This window comes from Heterodontus francisci, chromosome 7 (genome assembly GCF_036365525.1).
Source record: "Heterodontus francisci isolate sHetFra1 chromosome 7, sHetFra1.hap1, whole genome shotgun sequence".
Taxonomy (NCBI): domain Eukaryota; kingdom Metazoa; phylum Chordata; class Chondrichthyes; order Heterodontiformes; family Heterodontidae; genus Heterodontus; species Heterodontus francisci.
The window spans coordinates 96,961,708-96,979,629 of NC_090377.1; the positions used below are offsets into that span (position 1 = coordinate 96,961,708).

The window sequence follows — 17,922 nt, forward strand, 5'->3', positions numbered from 1 at the left end:
TTCCTTAAAGATATCCCATTGTTCTGATACAACTCTTCCTGCCAGTCTTTGGTTCCATTCTACCTGGTTAGATCCCTTCTCATTGCATTGAAATTAGCCTTCTTCCAATCTAGACATTCTACCTTATTTTGTTCCTTGCTTTTCTGCATTACTAGTCTAAACCTTATGATACAATGATAACTCTTATAATAATATTTTTTTTTAATTTCCAAAATATACTTTATTCATAAAAATCTGTAAAAATTACATTGCCAAACAGTTTCCAAACAGCACCAAAAAATACAAACATTGCAAGGGAGATCAGTTTCCTTCAATACGGTCATGAGTTTCTTCCCAACCCTTCCGTTTCACAATTGTCATGTCAATTACAGTTTTACATTTACAGCAATTGAGAATATTAACGATACAGTTCGAGGGGTTTCCCATGGATCCAGCCCCTCAGTCCAGCTTGGTGGGGGAACCTTACACTGTGGTCTTTCCCCATTGAGCCTTTGCTGCGGCTGCCCCAAGCTTTAGTGCGTCCCTCAGCACGTAGTCCTGGACCTTGGAATGTGCCAGTCTGCAACATTCGGTGGTGGACAACTCTTTGCGCTGGAAGACCAGCAAGTTTCGGGCAGACCAAAGGGCGTCTTTCACCGAATTGATAGTCCTCCAGCAGCAGTTGATGTTTGTCTCGGTGTGCGTCCCTGGGAACAGCCCGTAGAGCACAGACTCCTGTGTTACAGAGCTGCTTGGGATGAACCTTGACAAAAACCACTGCATCTCTTTCCACACCTGCTTTGCAAAGGCACATTCCAGGAGGAGGTGTGCGACCGTCTCTTCCCCACCACAGCCAACTCTTATAATAATAACCTGGCCAATAATAATAATATCCTTACCACTGCTAATAATAAATTTTACCAATACTAATCTAGCTTACCACAATTAATACAGCCTACCAATACTAAAACATTACCAATAGTAGTAATAACCTCACCAATAGTAATACAACATACCAATATTAATAAACCTTATTTAAAATAAAAGATAAGATTCACCAGCTACCCACTTGTTACTTGTGATTAATATTTAATATTTTTAATGTTTTTAAACTCCCAGTTGTTCAGACTCAGTCCCTAAGCAGCAATACTCATCAGCCAATCAACTCATCACTTTCCTGTGATGTCACGGTTTGTTTTTTTTTCGGAACTCTGGCTTGTAGAGGTAGTTGGCTCCACCCAGGTCCACTGCCGCGACCGACTCCCTCCAGGTAAGTGGAAAGCCCCAAGTCTGGGTCTCTTTATATGCTCCTCAGTAGTTGGCTCCACCCAGGTCTGCCGCTGCAACCACCACTCCCAACTCCCTCCAGGTAAGTAAGGATTACAAACTTTAGTTTATGTTTTGTAGTGATATCGATGCTGACCTTAAAAATATCTAACCCTGGTTGAGATAAGGTAAGTTAAGTTATTTGTCACTTATGTCCAGCACTGCATGACACAACACCCCATATAATAAATTGAACATTAATATTATAGCTATGATTATTTTTTCACTAATTCAAGAAAATGTCAGAGTTCTCTCATGTCCGTAATCTTTGTTTCTTATGGGTCTTTCACGCTTGTGTGATAACTTTTGTACGACACATAATTAATGGTGCAATAGTCTATGTCGTCATGGACCAATCACCATAGAAACGGAATCTTGTGACAAACTGTTACACAGATGATACACACTGGGTCACAACTCACTATTGCTAAACTGTCTGTAAATGCAGGATCCAACCTGACTCCAGAACAAAGCAGAGTAACAATAGGCTTTATAAACAATCATAAATTTAAAAAAAGATGCTGGAAATACTCAGCAGATCAGACAGCGACTGTGGAGAGATAAACAGAGTTAATATTTCAGGTCGATGCTACCTGATCTGCTGTGTATTTCCGCAATTTTATGATTTTATTTCAAATTTCCAGCATCTGTAGTATTTTGCTTTTGACTTCGAAACCATCGGTTAATTCGTTAGTTAGAATCTCGGCAGTTCATGATTCTCTACAGTTGGTGTTTATATTTACAAGTCTGTAACATACCTAGCTTATCTCTGGGTTGTTTCCATAATGAGAGGTCATTAGCATGACTCACAATTCCACACCAGGAGATCCCTTGACTCTACTAGGTGTTACATTCATGCCAGCACAGCTCAGGATCATTAGAGTAACCAAGCCTTCCCACCACATCAAGGTGCAATCCCTCGGGAAGGATTATAAAACATCAGTAGAAATATGAACATGCAAAATTACAGGTTCAGTGTCATTAGTAGGGTATTTTTCATGCATAATCAGTTATACAAAGCAGTTTTTCTGCAGCACATAATGATGTACAGTACTTGTAATGTTAACACGTTCACACATTTGCTCCCTCTGGTGTTCATTGTGTACACATCAGTTTCTCTTTTCTGTATTTAAATTATAAAATGAAAGATTGTCAGAAAAGTTCTCTTTGAAATTATACCCAGCTGGAATAAACTGGTGTATACTTCAGATATGTCATATATCGTGTGATATAGATCACTAGATACTGCTGATTGATGTTTGCATTGCAAACATCATGCTGTATTTTTATTGTATTTTGCCATCATAGTCACAAGCAATGAACTTGATTTTTCCATCCAAGATAACTATCCACATCCACACAACGTCCATTTGGGGAGGAGCGAGGAAGAGAGTTTGTTGACATCTTCATAGGCATGATCAATTCTGTAACAAAAATAGAAAACATCTGTAAAGAAAGGAAGATTTTGACATTTCAGGTGTAACTCTTCATCAAAACTGGAAGTTGTTACAAATAAACAGCTTATAAGGAGGACCAGAGCAAAGGAAATAGGGAAGAAAGAACATATGAATTAGGAGCAGGAGTAGGCCACTCGGCCCCACAAGCCTGCTACGCCATTCAATAAGTTCATGGCTGAACTGATCACTCCACGTTCCCACCTACCCCCAATACCTTTTCACCCCCTTGCTTATCAAGAATCTATCTACCTCTGCCTTAAAAATATTCAAAGACTCTGTTTCCACCGCCTTTTGAGGAAGAGAGTTCCAAAGACTCACGATCCTCTGAGAGAAAACATTTCTCTTCATCTCTGTCTTAATTGGACGACCCCTTATTTTTAAACAGTGACCCCTAGTTCTAGATTCTCCCACAAGGGGAAACATGCTTTCCACATCTACCCTGTCAAGACCCCTTAGGATCTTATATGTTTCAATCAAGTCGTCTCTTACTCTTCTAAATTCCAGTGGATACAAGCCTAGCCTGTCCAATCGTTCCTCATAAGATAGCCCGCCCATTCCAGGTATCAGTCTAGTAAACCTTCTCTGAACTGCTTCCAAAGCATTTACATCCTTTAAAGAAATACTGTACACAGTACTCCAGATGTGGTCTCACCAATGCCCTGTATAGTTTTAGTTTAGTTTAGAGATACAGCACTGAAACAGGCCCTTCGGCCCACCGAGTCTGTGCCGACCATCAACCACCTATTTATACTAATCCTACACTAATCCCATATTCCTACCACATCCCCACCTGTCCCTATATTTCCCTACCACCTACCTATACTAGGGGCAATTTATAATGGCCAATTTACCTACCAACCTGCAAGCCTTTTGGCTTGTGGGAGGAAACCGGAGCACCCGGAGAAAACCCACGCAGACACAGGGAGAACTTGCAAACTCCACACAGGCAGTACCCAGAATAGCTGAAGTCATTAACTCCCTATTTTTGTAATCAATTCCCCTTGCAATAAACGATAACATTCCATTAGCTTTCCTAATTATGTGCTGTACATGCATACTAACCTTTTGCGTTTCATGCACTAGGAGACCCAGATCCCTCTGTATCTCTGAGCTCTGCAATCTCTCACCATTTAGATATGCTTCTTTTTCATTCTTTTTGCCAAAATGGACAATTTCATATTTTTCCACATTATACTCCATTTGCCAGGTCTTTGCCCACTCACAACCTATCTATATCCCTATGTCCTCTTCATAACATACTTTCCTACCTATCTTTGTGCCATCAGCAAATTTAGCAACCATACGTTCGGTCCCTTCATCCAAGTCATTTATATAAATTGTAAGAAGTTGAGGCCCCAACACAGATCCCTGTGGCAGACCACTCATTACATCTTGCCAACCAGAAAATGACCCATTTATGCCCACTCTCTGTTGCCTGTTAGCTAGCCAATCTTCTATCCATGCCAATATGTTACCCCCCTACACCATGAGCTTTTATTTTTTGCAATAACCTTTGATGTGGCACCTCATCAAATGAAACAGATGGAACAACAGCTCGCACTATTAGCACTTTTAATGTAGTAAAAAAATCCCAAGGCGCTTCACAAGAATGTTATCAGGTAAAATTTGACACCGAGCCAAATAAAGAGATATTAGGACAAGTGTCCAAAAGTTTGAACAAAGTAGTGGGTATGAAGAAATGATTTAAAGGAGAGAGAGGTAGAGACACGGAGAGGTTTCGGGAGAGAATTCCGGAGAATAGGGCCTATGCAGCTGAAGACACAGCCCCCAGTGGTCGAGCATGAATGTCAGGGATGTACAGGAGCTGTAATTGAAGGAGGACAGAAATCGTGAAGGTTTATAGGACTGGAGGAGTTAACAATGATAGGGAGGGATGAAGCCATGGGTATGAACACAAGGATGAAAATTTAAAATCGAGGTGTTACCAGACCAGGAGCCAATGTCAGTCAGCGAACACAGGGTTGATGGGTGAACAGGTCTTGTGAGTTAGGATTCAGGCAGCTGAGTTTCGCATCAGCTCAAGTTTACAGAGGGTGGAAAGTGGGAGGCCAGCGAGGAGAGCATTGGAATAGTGGAGTCTAGAGGTAACCCAAGAACATAAAAAGAATGAGAAATATTAAAGTGATTTGGTGGAGAACAGGTGATGGCTAATTAACAGATGTAAAAATAGCACAAGGCAACAAGAGGCATGATGAGAGAAGTTAGAGAAATAAAAGATTTGTATGAGACCCAGTGACCATGTGAATAGTTAAAGCAAGTTAGCTAAGTTGGAGACAGGAAGCATGAAAACCTGCCAAAGTAGAGCGGGCTCCAGTGGACTAGGGGTCTGATAGAAGAAAATGGCAGGTCAAGGCTAGAGGTTCAGGTCACCTGCGAGCAGTGCAAGAATTGGGATCCCCATCTATAGAACCAATCTGCTCCCTCTCTCATCCATATATATGCAGGTGCAACTCATCCTATTTGAACTGCAACTGCATTCAAGTTAAAGTCTAAAATTGTTGAAGTCACTATTCAAGTCAGACGCTGCAAAATGCTGAGTAGAAAAATGTGTTGCTGAGCCTTGAGCTAAGGACAGAGAGGTCAGAATCAAAGTGGAATGGAGAATTAACATTGCAAGTAACAGGGAGGGTCAAGGTTGCTTTTGCGGATGGAATGGAGGTGTTCAGGAAAGCGATCACCCAATCTATGTTTGATCTCCCTGATATAGAGAAGACGGCATCATGAACAGCAAACGTCTTTCAGGAAAGCAGGCAGGGGGAAAGAATTGTTGAGCAAAAAAAACAAATAAGTTTACAATATTCCTGGGTGGTCCAAGGAGCCATCTCAAAACTTTTTAGACATAGTTTTACTCTAGGTTATAGTTATATACATTAGTGTTTGTCCTTTGCCATCAAAGAGAACAGCCAAAATCTCATTTTCTGCCGTGAGTTCTTTGATGACCGATGAGACCTACTTTTACCAGGATTGAGTGTTCACAGATTGAACAGTGGATCCTGAATACACCAGGTTGGGGATCTTGATTTATCAGATGAGACTTCCTCAGGTGATGTTTACATTCAGCATCAGAAATGCAATGGGCCTCTTAGTAGGAGGTGTCTTTGTGAATAGTGTTTCACCATACTTTCTTGTCTTGAGTAAATTGTTCCCACTAATAGATGCCTAATTTGCACTGTATCAGAGTTGCTTTTAAGCTGTTTTTATATATCTTTTACTGTCCACCATGAGTCATAGAGTCATAGTCATTACAGCACAGAAGAAGACCATTCAGCCCGTCGGGTCCGTGCTGGCTCTCATAGAGCAAGCCAGCCAGTCCCATTCCCCTGCTCTATCCCCGTAGCCCTGCAAGTTTATTTCCCTCAAGTGCCCATCCAATTTCCTTTCGCAGTCATTCATCGTCTCCACTTCCACCACCCTCTTAAGGCAAGAGTTCCAGGTCATTACCACTCGCTGCTTAAAAATGTTCTTCATCACATCCTCCCTGCATTTCTTGCCCAAAACCTTAAATCTGTGTCTCATAGTCCTTGTGCCATCAGCTAATGGGAACAGCTTTTCTTTGTCTAACTAATATGAACCTGTCATAATCTTGCACGTCTCTATCAAATCTCCCCTCAAACTCCTTTGTTCCAAGAGAACAATCCCAGCTTCTCTAACCTAACCTTGTAGCTAAAATCCCCCATCCCTGAAACCATTTTGGTAAATCTCCTCTGCACCGTCTCAAGGACCCTCACATCCTTCCTAAAGTGTGGTGACCAGAACTGGGTGCAATACTCTAGTTGTTGCCTCATCAGATCTTTAAAAAGGTTCAGCATAACTTCCCTGCTTTTGTACTCAATACCACCATTTATGAAGCCCAAGATCCCATATGCTTTGCTAACTAATATCGCAATATGTCCTGCCACAATGAAAGGATCTGTACACACGGACCCCAAGAACTTGCTTCCCTGTTGTTAATGTGCCATAAAGGATCATCTTCAAGATTTGTTCGTCAGGCATTTGTACCAGAAATGTAGCTTTTGGCAAACTCCGTGAGCAACTCTGGGACAAGAGAGGCATCAGCCTGCCGATCAAGTTCAAAGTATACAGTTAGCTGTTCTGACGAAAGGTCACAGCCCTGAAACATTAACTCTGCTTCTCTTTCCACAGATGCTGCCAGACCTGCTGAGTATTTCCATCACTTTCTGTTTTTATGTCAAAGTATACAGGGTTATCTCAGGGTTGTTCTGACAACCCTGTTTTATGCTTGTGGCAACATTTGCATGCCACTTTAAGAAACTGAATCACTTTCACCAAGGCTGCCTGAGATGCTAATGAAGGTCAGATGGCAAGACAAGATCTCCAACACTGAAGTTCTTTAAAAAATAGATGATATGCCAAGTTTAAAATGATGATCAGGTTATGGGCATACTAAAGTGCACGTGAAGCACCAGTAATGTAAGACTACCTCCTCCCCTTTTTTCCTGAATTACGCCACACAATTTGTGATTGATATTGTATGGTTTTGGCTTCATATTAATGCAAACTGCAATTAGTCTTTTAATCTTGTTTACTGATATCAGCACAAAGATAACATCATAGTTTTAATTTGCTTTTAGGATGAACAGTGACAAAGTGTACTACTGAGTGGTATGATACAGCTTCCTGCCCATGATTTATACAAGTAGTTGAAATGAGTCAGAATACTCTGGAATAGATTCTAATTCTTCAGAAAAAGACAAAGACAAGTTCCTGTTCTCAGCTGGAGCATCAAGGGGAGAAACAAAGTGGAAACAATACACTTTGAAGTTGGGAAAGAATTCCGGGGCATGAGTCGTCGAGGACAATTTATATGTATTAGCAGCCAGTTACCCAATACCATAGCCAAAGACCTTGAAGCCCCTGTCCACCTCTCAGTTAGCATTACATAATAGATTTAAAAAAAATAAAATTGCAGATCAGCTATGGTATTGATTCTCATAAGTTAGATGATATGTTATTTAATAAAGACAGAATTGTGATAGCCTGCAATAAAAAATGTATTATAAAAGCAAATTACTGTGGATGCTGGAAATCTGAAATAAAAACAAGAAATGCTGGAACCACTCAGCAGGTCTGGCAGCATCTGTGAAAAGAGAAGCAGAGTTAACGTTTCGGGTCAGTGACCCTTCCTCAGTTCCGAGGAAGGGTCACTGACCCGAAACGTTAACTCTGCTTCTCTTTTCACAGGTGCTGCCAGACCTGCTGAGTGGTTCCAGCATTTCTTGTTTTTATTATAAAAAATTTATTATTCTGCTAAGATTGAGCTATCTCCCTTTAAAGTCACAAAATCTAATTGTTGGAAAAACAGATCTCAGTTCAATCATAGTTTAATTGTTGTTTCGTTGGGGACCTTTTATATGATGAACATATTGGGGACAATCTGTCCCTTGATGCAGAGCTCGATCCACACATAAGGAAAGCAGCTATCACCTTTGGCTGACTCTTAGGACCAAGCTGATGGTTTATAAGGCCTGTGTTCTCAGCACCTTGCTGTATGGCTGTGAAACACGGGTGGTTTACAGCTACCAGGAAAAGAAGCTCAATAATTTCCATTTCACTGTCTGCGGTGCATTTTGGGTATATTCTGGCAGGACAAAATCACAAATGCAACAGTCCTGTCATAGGCAGAGCTCCCAAGTGTGTTGGCACAAATCAAACAGAGGCAGCTTCGGTGGATCAGACACATTCACAGGATGGAAGACGGTCGTGTACCTAAGGACCTTCTGTATGGTGAGGTAGCTGGAGCCAGATGACCAGTGGGACACCCAAAGCTCAGCTTCAAGGATGCTTGCAAGCATGACATGTAGGCCTTAAATGTCGACTATCGCACTTGGGAATCACTAGCTGGTGAAAGAGGGAAATGGCGACACATCCTGTGGACTGGCGTGCACTACCACAATGACCAGTGGCTACTGCTTGGCAACAGGTGCCAACGCTGAAAACAACTCACAGCGTCACTTGACAGCTTCTCCTGCGGCATTTGTGACAGAACCTACCTCTCAAGGATTGGCCTTCACTGCCATAAGCAAAGATGCACCAAGAGTAGATGCCCCACCTTAATGGATTGTTTACTGCGTACCCATCGTCATTCGTAGGTGGAAACATGTCAACCAGGGTACCTTTGCAGATTGGAATGTACTTGCTAGTTTCAGATTGCAGGCCAAATGCATCTAGCATTTTAATATTGTTTTGCATCTCCAACAAAGAGCAACATCCAGAATGCCCTGTCTGAGCTCATCAGTCCCCATATCCTCTCCATCATCAAGACTGCCTACCTCCGTAACATCACTCATCTCCGCTCCTGCCTCAGCTTATCTGCTACTGAAACTTTTGTCCATGTCTTTGTTACATCCAGACTCAATTATTCCAATGCTGTCCTGGCCAGCCTCCCACCTTGCATTCTGCATAAACTTAATCTCATCCAGAACTCTGCTGCTTGTATAGTAACTTGTACCAAGTCCTGCTCACCCATCAACCCTGTACTCACTGACCTACATTAGTTCCCAGTCTGGCAATGCCTCGTTATTAAAATTTTCTTCCTAGTTTTTAAATCCCCCAATGGCCTCAGCCCTCCCCATCACTGTAACTTTGGCCCACCCCTACAAGCCTCTGAGATATCAGCTCTCCTCCATTTCTGCCCTCTTGCGCATCCTCAATTTTCATCACTCCACCATTGGCAGCTGTGCCTTCAGCTGCCTAGGCCTAAGTTCGCGAATTCCCTCTTTAAACCTCTCCACCTCTCCCTTCTCCTTTAAGACACTGCTTAAAAATCTACATCTTTGCACAAGCTTTTGGTCACCTGTCCTAATAACTCTTAATGGGACTCAGTGTCAAATTTGATGATGCTTCTGCAAAGCACCTTTAGATCTTCTTATACATTAAAGATGCTATATAAATACATGTTTTTATTGTTAGACATACAATTTTTCTTTTCTCAATGTTTCCCTTTCTGTCTTTTATTGAAGGCACTGCTTTATTTGACTCTTTGCTGTAGTAGTGTTCAATGGGAAATGTCACTCTTCAGTTGACATTTGAACCTTAACCATGATTGTTGACATCACAGACATTTCTAACCTCCTCTGTCATTCACATAGACACACTGGATAGCAATAGGGAGTATGAACTGACTAATTTTGCCTCCCTAAGCCACAGGGGTGTTGAAACAATTTGTAGCACCTGTCCTGCCACCCCATCTGAAATTAGTTAACTCAGTACAGACCAGGAGTAAAGTTTTAAATGACTCAGTTGCTCACTGGAGCCATCAAGAAAGCCTTACAGGTTTTAACTTTGCAAATTATTACAAATATTATAGCAGACACTGAATTTGTAGTATGTTCTACTGATTCTGATTATCCAATAAGCACATTGGTGGAATTGCAAAAAAATACATTTATACTGAGAAATATATACATTTTTGAACATTTCAATGATTATATGAATATTTATCAACAACAGATATTCAGTCGTATCAAGCAAACCTGGATACAAGTAAAAGATCTCTCTTTAGGGAAAGCACAAGACAGCAGAGTCTGACGTTAGTGTTACAAACAAATCTTTGCAATTAACCATGCTAAATCATAAAATCATTTTAATTCCTTTTTCAGACTGCCAGAAAGAAAAATTATTTACCCTGGGTCATGAATGGACATTTCAACTTCAAATTAAAAGCAAGTGGCATGCTGGGGCTGAGTGTTCCTAAAAGGTACAACAAATAGCTACCTATGTCAAACTATCAGGAAACAATGGCCTTGATTTTAAGTAGGGGCAGGATAGGTTCCTGGGGTTGGGGTGCCTGGGCAAATGGAAAACTCACATGGAGAGATTTTAACTCCCAGACCTCACCGAACCTGGCAGAAATCACTGCCTTGCCGACAGGTGAGAATAAGAGATTCGGATGGTGTAGTGTTGGGGTGTTTTGAAATTGAAATTGCATTGCATCTAGATGCTGATGTAGAACACACATGCTAGCAAAGTGAAAGTAAAACTAAGACAGAATAAATGAAGAAGCTTTTCTGTTAAGCTGCTGCAGTCTTTCTTTGTCTCACAACTAATTCTTAAGTCTTTGGAATTCTCTTTCTCAAAAGGCGGTGGAAGCAGAGTCTTTGAATATTTTTGAGGCAGAGGTAGATAGATTCTTGATAAGCAAAGGGATGAAAGGTTATTGGGGGTAGGCAGGAATGTGGAGTTGAGGTTACAATCAGATCAGCCATTATCTTGTTGAATGGTGGAGCAGGCTCGAGGCTCGAGGGGCCGAGTGGCCTACTCCTGCTCCTAATTCGTATGTTCGTACAGTAAACTCGGCTAAACCTCACTCAAATCCCAAGGACATCACAGATGGCAGGAGGCAGCTGCAGGTTTGGCATAGCAGGGAAGCTGTCACTGCATCCCTACTCTGGTGTCAGGTTGAAATTGCAGATTGGGTTCCCAATGACATCAGAGAGCCCAACCTACATATTTAAGGAGAATTCTGCCAGCTTGGAGCTTTGAACCACAGTCGGTGATTCATTACTCCTTTAGCTGTTGAAGCTTGCTGAAATTTTTCTTCAAAAAAACTTTGCTTACACTGATTAAAATGATTATATTTAAGGGGACCCAGCATTCTAATGGTTACAGGACTGAATGTTTGTATAGCTGTTTGTTTCTTCCCTAAATCTGCTGACCACTGCTAAGATGATCATAACATGGAATTAATTGTGGTGAAAGAAAGGTCCAGCCCGCACAGCAGAAGAACATTGGGGATTTTTTAAAAATCTGCAGTCTGATAGTGTGGTCCACCAGTACAAATTGCAGAGCATGTTTAAATCACAAAACTCTCATTTAATCTCTGCTACAGCTGCTGGGAATTAAATTTCTTTGGTTCTCAATTAGTCTGCTGGCTTGAGAAAACTAGTCTTTTTTTACTACAACTGGTTAATTTTGCTCCCTCACACCTCTGATTCAGTAAATTCTTGCAATCTAGTGTCTCACACTATGCTGCCATTTAAACAACAATATTCAAAAAGTAAACAAAATGCTGCAGAAGTAAAGCAGAAAAGTGGGTTTCTCTGACAGTTTGTGTGATAAACACTACTTGGAATGATACTGAGCACATAATGCGATATTGTGATTATTCTGAAATGGTAGAGAAATATTTGAAAATTTCTAACCCTGTAGATTCTGTGCAATAAAATTATTTGTTTTCCATACTTAAACAATTAAGAATATTTTAAAGTAAGTCAATAATTTGGATACTTACAGTAGATAAGAGTTTTATTTCCAGTCGCTTCTCAGCACCCTTGTGGCATTGACTCAGGCACAAGGAGGCAACATTGGGGTACATGAAGATTTTTTCCGTACCCTTTGTTTTCTTTCCGCTACAAATATGTTTTGTAATTTGTAATAACACTATTTTGACTTTTCTTAACCTTAGAAGAAAAACTATAGTGCTTGTTGTGAGACGTACTCTCCATTAATTGTTGCTGAATTACTCTTTTTTTCAATCGTTTTAGTTGCAGTGATTTATACATTTGTAATTGCCTTTGTATGCAGTTATGCAGCAAGGGCCACTGTGCCAATAATTTCTGTTACTTTGACACTTAAGCCTACTCTTAAAGTTTAATATCAGCCTATGCATTCTCACTAGAATTATCCCATAGTATTAAAGTTAGTGCAGATCTGATTGTCATTTTTACCTGGACCTTTATATTTTTAATATACTGCAGTTTATGTAATTTTCACTAGAATGTTATTATACTAAACATTGCTAGTTGCATGGTTTCCCAGCAATATGTCTATTTAAAATCTAAGAATTGCTGTTAAATCTGGAGCTCATTTCCTTTCCTGTCTGCATTCACAAGATGGAGGAAGTGCAGGTTTGTGGAGAGCAAATGGCAGATTCAGATCATAAGTGAACTCAGTAGGGGCGAACATACATTAAACACCACATACCTGTAGGAATTTCTACCAGTGCCTGTTTCAGATGTCGTAAGTTTTGGCAATGATTTTAGTCAGACTTTGTTTTAAATGCTGAAATAGTGTAAAAACCTCACAAAATACTGATTCTGTTTATATAGTTATCTGACAGAAAAATAAAAGTCCCATGACACCAGTTACTGCAACCACAGGAAGTCAAGCTTTCAGCTAAACACAAAAACTAACGCTGCACTAAGTTCTCCAAAGGAAAGTAGAATAAATAAGCAATGAAAATAATCATTTAGCTTGTTATATGTGCAACTTGAGACTTTACAAAGTTAGCATAATCTGAAAAAATAAATTATATTAAGAACCCTCAATAAATATAATACAGTAACATGAAGAAGTATTGCATAGTCTATGTAAAAGATTCTGAAAAGTTTGTAAAACTGAAGTTTTACATATGTTTTAATTCACATAACTAGTTATACAGTAAAAAGATTATTCACTATTTTGTTTAAATTTATTTATTGTATTAAACTGATACCATGTATTACCATATTCTACTTGTTATGACAACAGAAGAGTCTTCGATTAAGGTGTGCTGTAGATTGTCATAAAATTAAAACTCACTTGTTTTACAATATATATTGAAGAGCCTGTCACTCTAGAATTGGCCTTTATAGCCACTCCAGGCGCTGCTCCACACACCACTGACCACCTCCAGGCGCTTACCCATTGTCTCTCGAGATAAGGAGGCCAAAGAAGATTGATAGGTCAGTATCATCTGTGTGTAAGACCCTCTACCTGGTCTAAAGGTTCTAGCCTTTACTCTGGGTATCAACGGCACACAACAACTTAGATACTGTTCCACTAGATGTGGTACACCTTTATTACACCACTAAGCAATAGTACATTCTCATGATAATACTGGTTGCTTAGCAGTCCTGCGAGCCAGAGTCCATCTCGGTGGTCAATCCACCGGTGAATCTTCCGTGCGCGACTTCCAGATGGCCGACCACACCACCCTAACCACTGCAGCAAAGATGCACCTGTGGGCTCTTTCTTTATACCTTTTTTTTGCTATGGTTGTGATCCATATAAGGGAAAACCTGTTTTTAACTCCTTCAATTGGTCTGCAATTACTTCACTGTTCTTTTGGAAAATCAAGGTATATAGCTACAGACTTGGGCCTCACGTAAGAGTTTCAGGGCCCACTGCTTCAGATAACAAAGACAGTTTCACTGCTTCGTTATCTCTAGCACTATTATCAATCTTCAGCCTAGTACAGACAGACATGTATTTTTAGCTCTTAACAAGCAAAGCCTGGATCTCTTGCCGGATACTAGCACTTTTGCAGTTTAATTAGTCAAGACTAAAATTGACCATCTTGCTTTCAATACAGGTGTACTGTATTGTGTACTTTCAAGCCCACAATACAGTTCACTAGATGCCTTCAGTCTGGGTATGCTGATGCTCCATGTTGCCACCATGAGACAGACTCCACACTCACAGGACTCCATCACAACCAGTCTACATTCATTAATACAAAAGAAATAAAAGAACAGTTACATGGTTAAAAAGTGATTGTACATTAAAAGGTAAAACAACACATTGGCTTACATGTGCTAGTGCCTACTAAATAGAAATTAAGGTGTAAATTTCAGATTGTATAAGCCATGGGTCTGCCTATGGGCATCGTGATGCAGTTTGCTGGTCAGGGCCTTAGGAAGTTTGACCAATGCCAAACAAGGTCCTGGGAGGAGTAGAGAAGTGAGCCCTGGCTGGCAGCAGCTTGAACATTTTTTGTGGAGTGAGGAGGAGCACTCCAGCTATGCTGGCTCCACAGAAACAGAATTATATCTAAAAAAACTTTACTTACCTTTTTTGTTGGCTGTCTCCAGCAGCTCCTTTAAACATTATTGGTTAGGATGCTGAAGATCTGGATCATAAGGGCATATAATCAGTTTATGTATAAAATTTGATGATTTTTGATTGGGGTCCAAAAGCCAACGGTGGCATTCCGATTGCATGTTCAAAGCTCCTAACACCTGTATCTGTCAGGTGTCTTGGACACTTGGAAGGTACTGGCTTCCAATTTGGCAACACACACACTTCCAGAGAAGATGAGGTGCAAGAAATCACAGTGCAAAATTCCGCCCCCCCCCCCCCCCCACCATGATCATTATTTGCTGAGGAAGTGGTTGCTATGCGATTGAATTCCTTACCCAGCATGTTTCCATTCACAGCAGATGGATTGCCACTTACTGTCGTACTCAGGGAATTTTGTACAACAATATATGGCTCAGCCATCCTTTCTTAGCTCTCTTCATACAGTAACTTGAGCTTATCCAGTAAATAATTAATTTAGATTATGGCTAATGTATTATCTGTTTGGTAGTTTCCATGTCAAAGGGAATAGAATTCATATGGAGCCAAGACAAAACTATTGGCACATCCTATCTCCATTCTGGCTTTTCAGAATGTGCCACTGCACTTGTCACTTCTGACTGAGCAATTCGCTACAACTGAGTATACAGTATTCCAGGAAAATCTCCACGGGTAGCTCCACATTCAGGATAACAAAGATAGTGCAGGGTCAATTGAACTGTTTGTCATCAGTCCTTTAAAAAATTTCAGAAGTAGTATTCAATCTCAAAAATTATTGGATAACTTGATGTTGCTGTATAATAACAGCAAAGAATGCCTTAACAAGCCATGTAATTTGACAGAATTTTGCCAATCATAGTGCACATTCAAAAGAGGGCAGGCCTATTAGAGTACTTTAACTCAACTTTGGTGTCTGGAACTTGCTCCCCAAAAAGTTGTGGCTGCTGGGTCAATTGAAACTTTCAAGATTACAATTGATAGAGTTTTATTCGATAATGAGAGAAGAAGGGAGGAGAGAGGGAGAGAGAGAGAAGGAGGAGGGAGGGAGGGGGAAGGAGGGAGGGGGAAGGAGAGAGGGGGGGGAGAGAGAGGGGAGGGGGAGAGAGAGACAGGAAGGTGTCAAAGAGCGAGTGAAAGGTGACAGAGAATGAGAAATAAGGGGTCAGAGAGCAAGGGGGACGACACAGAGAGGGAGGGACAACACAAGGAGGCGAACACAGAGAGGGAGGGGGAAAGAGCAACAGACAGACAGACACAGGGAGAGAGAAGTGGGAGAGAGAGCGATCAAGATAATTCCTGACAATGGACATCTATCTGGAATACTCCGCATCACTACAACAAGTGTGCAGGCAAACATTGACTACTTTTGCAAGCAGAAAAATGCCAGGTGTCTCACTAAATCAGTGTCCAATATAGTAACCAGAAAGTAAGTCAATAAATTAGTCTTCTCATTTACAGCTTCTTCACAAAAATGCACCTTTTGTTGTTTCGATTAATAATAAAATAAATTTCTAATGCCTTTATCTTTCTGAAATTGTCTCACCGGCCCCCTATGTGGGACAAAAGTTGTAATGTGGCCTCCCACATGAAAATGGGCACCCCTGCTTCAAGCCTTTAAACTTGTGTTTTAAAATAACCTAGCAGAAAAAGTAATTGCAAAAGTAATTCGCATTGGCATTGCATACTGTTTTGTTTGAGTCAATAATTTTGTCAAATGTTCATGGTGCAACATTTTGGTGCCTATCCCTGAGTATGCTAATGAGCGATGTGCTAGAATGCAGTCTCTACATGTCAGAGTCACTCTGCTAATGTAACACCAAGAGGCAAGTCCTGTAAATAGATAGCTCTGCACTATATACTAGTTCAGCTGTTTAATAAACCTGTTTTGAGATCTTGAACAACTGAACTCCATGCATCTCATTTATGTTGCATCTCATTTCTGTTCTCATTACATGGTGACAGCTGTGTGAAAAGACAGAATCCAAGATTGAAGATCATAGGAAAACAGCTTTAAAAACTACCTAAGCTAAAAGAGAGAAAGTTAAAGGAAACACTGGCCCAAACAGTGCAAAAAAAAAACTCACTTCCAGCTGTAGAAGATAGAGGTGAATGGCAGGCTACAAATCAATCACTGTGAGTGGGTGAGCCAGTGTGCCGTTGGTATACGAACCCCAGAATAAAAAATTTTTTTGAGATGCTTGTAAAGTTGATTTTTTTTAAAGGCTCAATAAAAGAAAAAAACAGGGAAAATCTGATCCCTCCTTCAGGCTGATCGATTGTTTTCAAAGGCTCCCCCACGCTGATCAGGTCCACGCCATTACAGGTGGCGCTCAACAGGAAAAATCATGGGAATCCTCCATTCGTGCAGCTAAAGCTATAAAAAGAAACCATTAAATCACCCCAGTGTGAAGAGCCTTCATTCACTCAGCCAGAGTTTAAAAAACTCATAAACCACTCGAGCATGAAGAATTGCCCCTTGAATGACTGTATAAACAAACTCTGGTTAAAAAAGCACGTGAAATGCCTATTGCACAGCTGTATAAACAGACAGACTAGAGTGCTGGAAGCTAGATAAACAGACAAGCTGCTCCTGTTCAATCAAACCAACCAGTCTAAAGAAGAGATTGTTTTTCAAAGGGAAAGCAATACAGAGTCACAGACCAGGTCTTAAAGCAGGTTTTAAAGCAAAAGACCAGCAGGAACATGGATACCAATTTTCCCAGCATAAACTGGAAAGCCATGGACATCCTATCTGAGTTCAAACTGTTCCAACAAAGAATGCAATTATGATTTAGAGACCAAGTAATTGTAGAACAAGATAAAAAAGGCTATAAAAATAATGAAAGCAATTGGAAATGAGGGATTGCACAGAATCAATGCCTCTGGAATATCTGAAGAGGACCAGAAAGATCCTGCAAAGATATGGAAAGTGCTGGAAGATCAGCCCCAATTGAGAGTGAATTTTCGAATGCACCACTTGGAATTGATGTCCTACAGTCAACAGCCAGAGGAATTAATAAACCAGTTCCGAAGAAGGGTCACTGACCCGAAACGTTAACTCTGCTTCTCTTTCCACAGATGCTGCCAGACCTGCTGAGTGATTCCAGCATTTCTTGTTTTTGTTTCAGATTTCCAGCATCCGCAGTATTTTGCTTTGAATTAATAAACCAGTTTGTCAGCAGATGCCGTGGTAAGGGCAACGAGTGTGATTCCTCAGAAGCTGAGCTGTCAGACCGAATAATGGAGCTGATGATTATATCGAAGCATTTCAGAAAAACCTTTTGGGGAAAAAGAAAGGTCACAGCATTGATGCACTGTTGGAAGATGGCAGGAAATACAAAGC

At 40.6% G+C, this 17,922-nt stretch overlaps 1 long non-coding RNA gene across 2 annotated transcripts; it reads left to right on the forward strand.

Moving 5' to 3' along the window:
• The first annotated feature begins 1,234 nt into the window (after positions 1 to 1,234).
• LOC137372164 (uncharacterized) lies at positions 1,235 to 16,772 on the forward strand. 2 transcript variants are annotated; one of them, XR_010975409.1, is made up of 3 exons: positions 1,235 to 1,348; positions 10,403 to 13,465; positions 16,542 to 16,772. It is a non-coding gene; the product is annotated as an uncharacterized lncRNA (long non-coding RNA). The 2 variants fall into 2 exon arrangements; XR_010975408.1 differs by lacking the exon at positions 1,235 to 1,348 and having other exon boundaries at positions 8,004 to 13,465.
• The last annotated feature ends 1,150 nt before the right edge of the window (positions 16,773 to 17,922 follow it).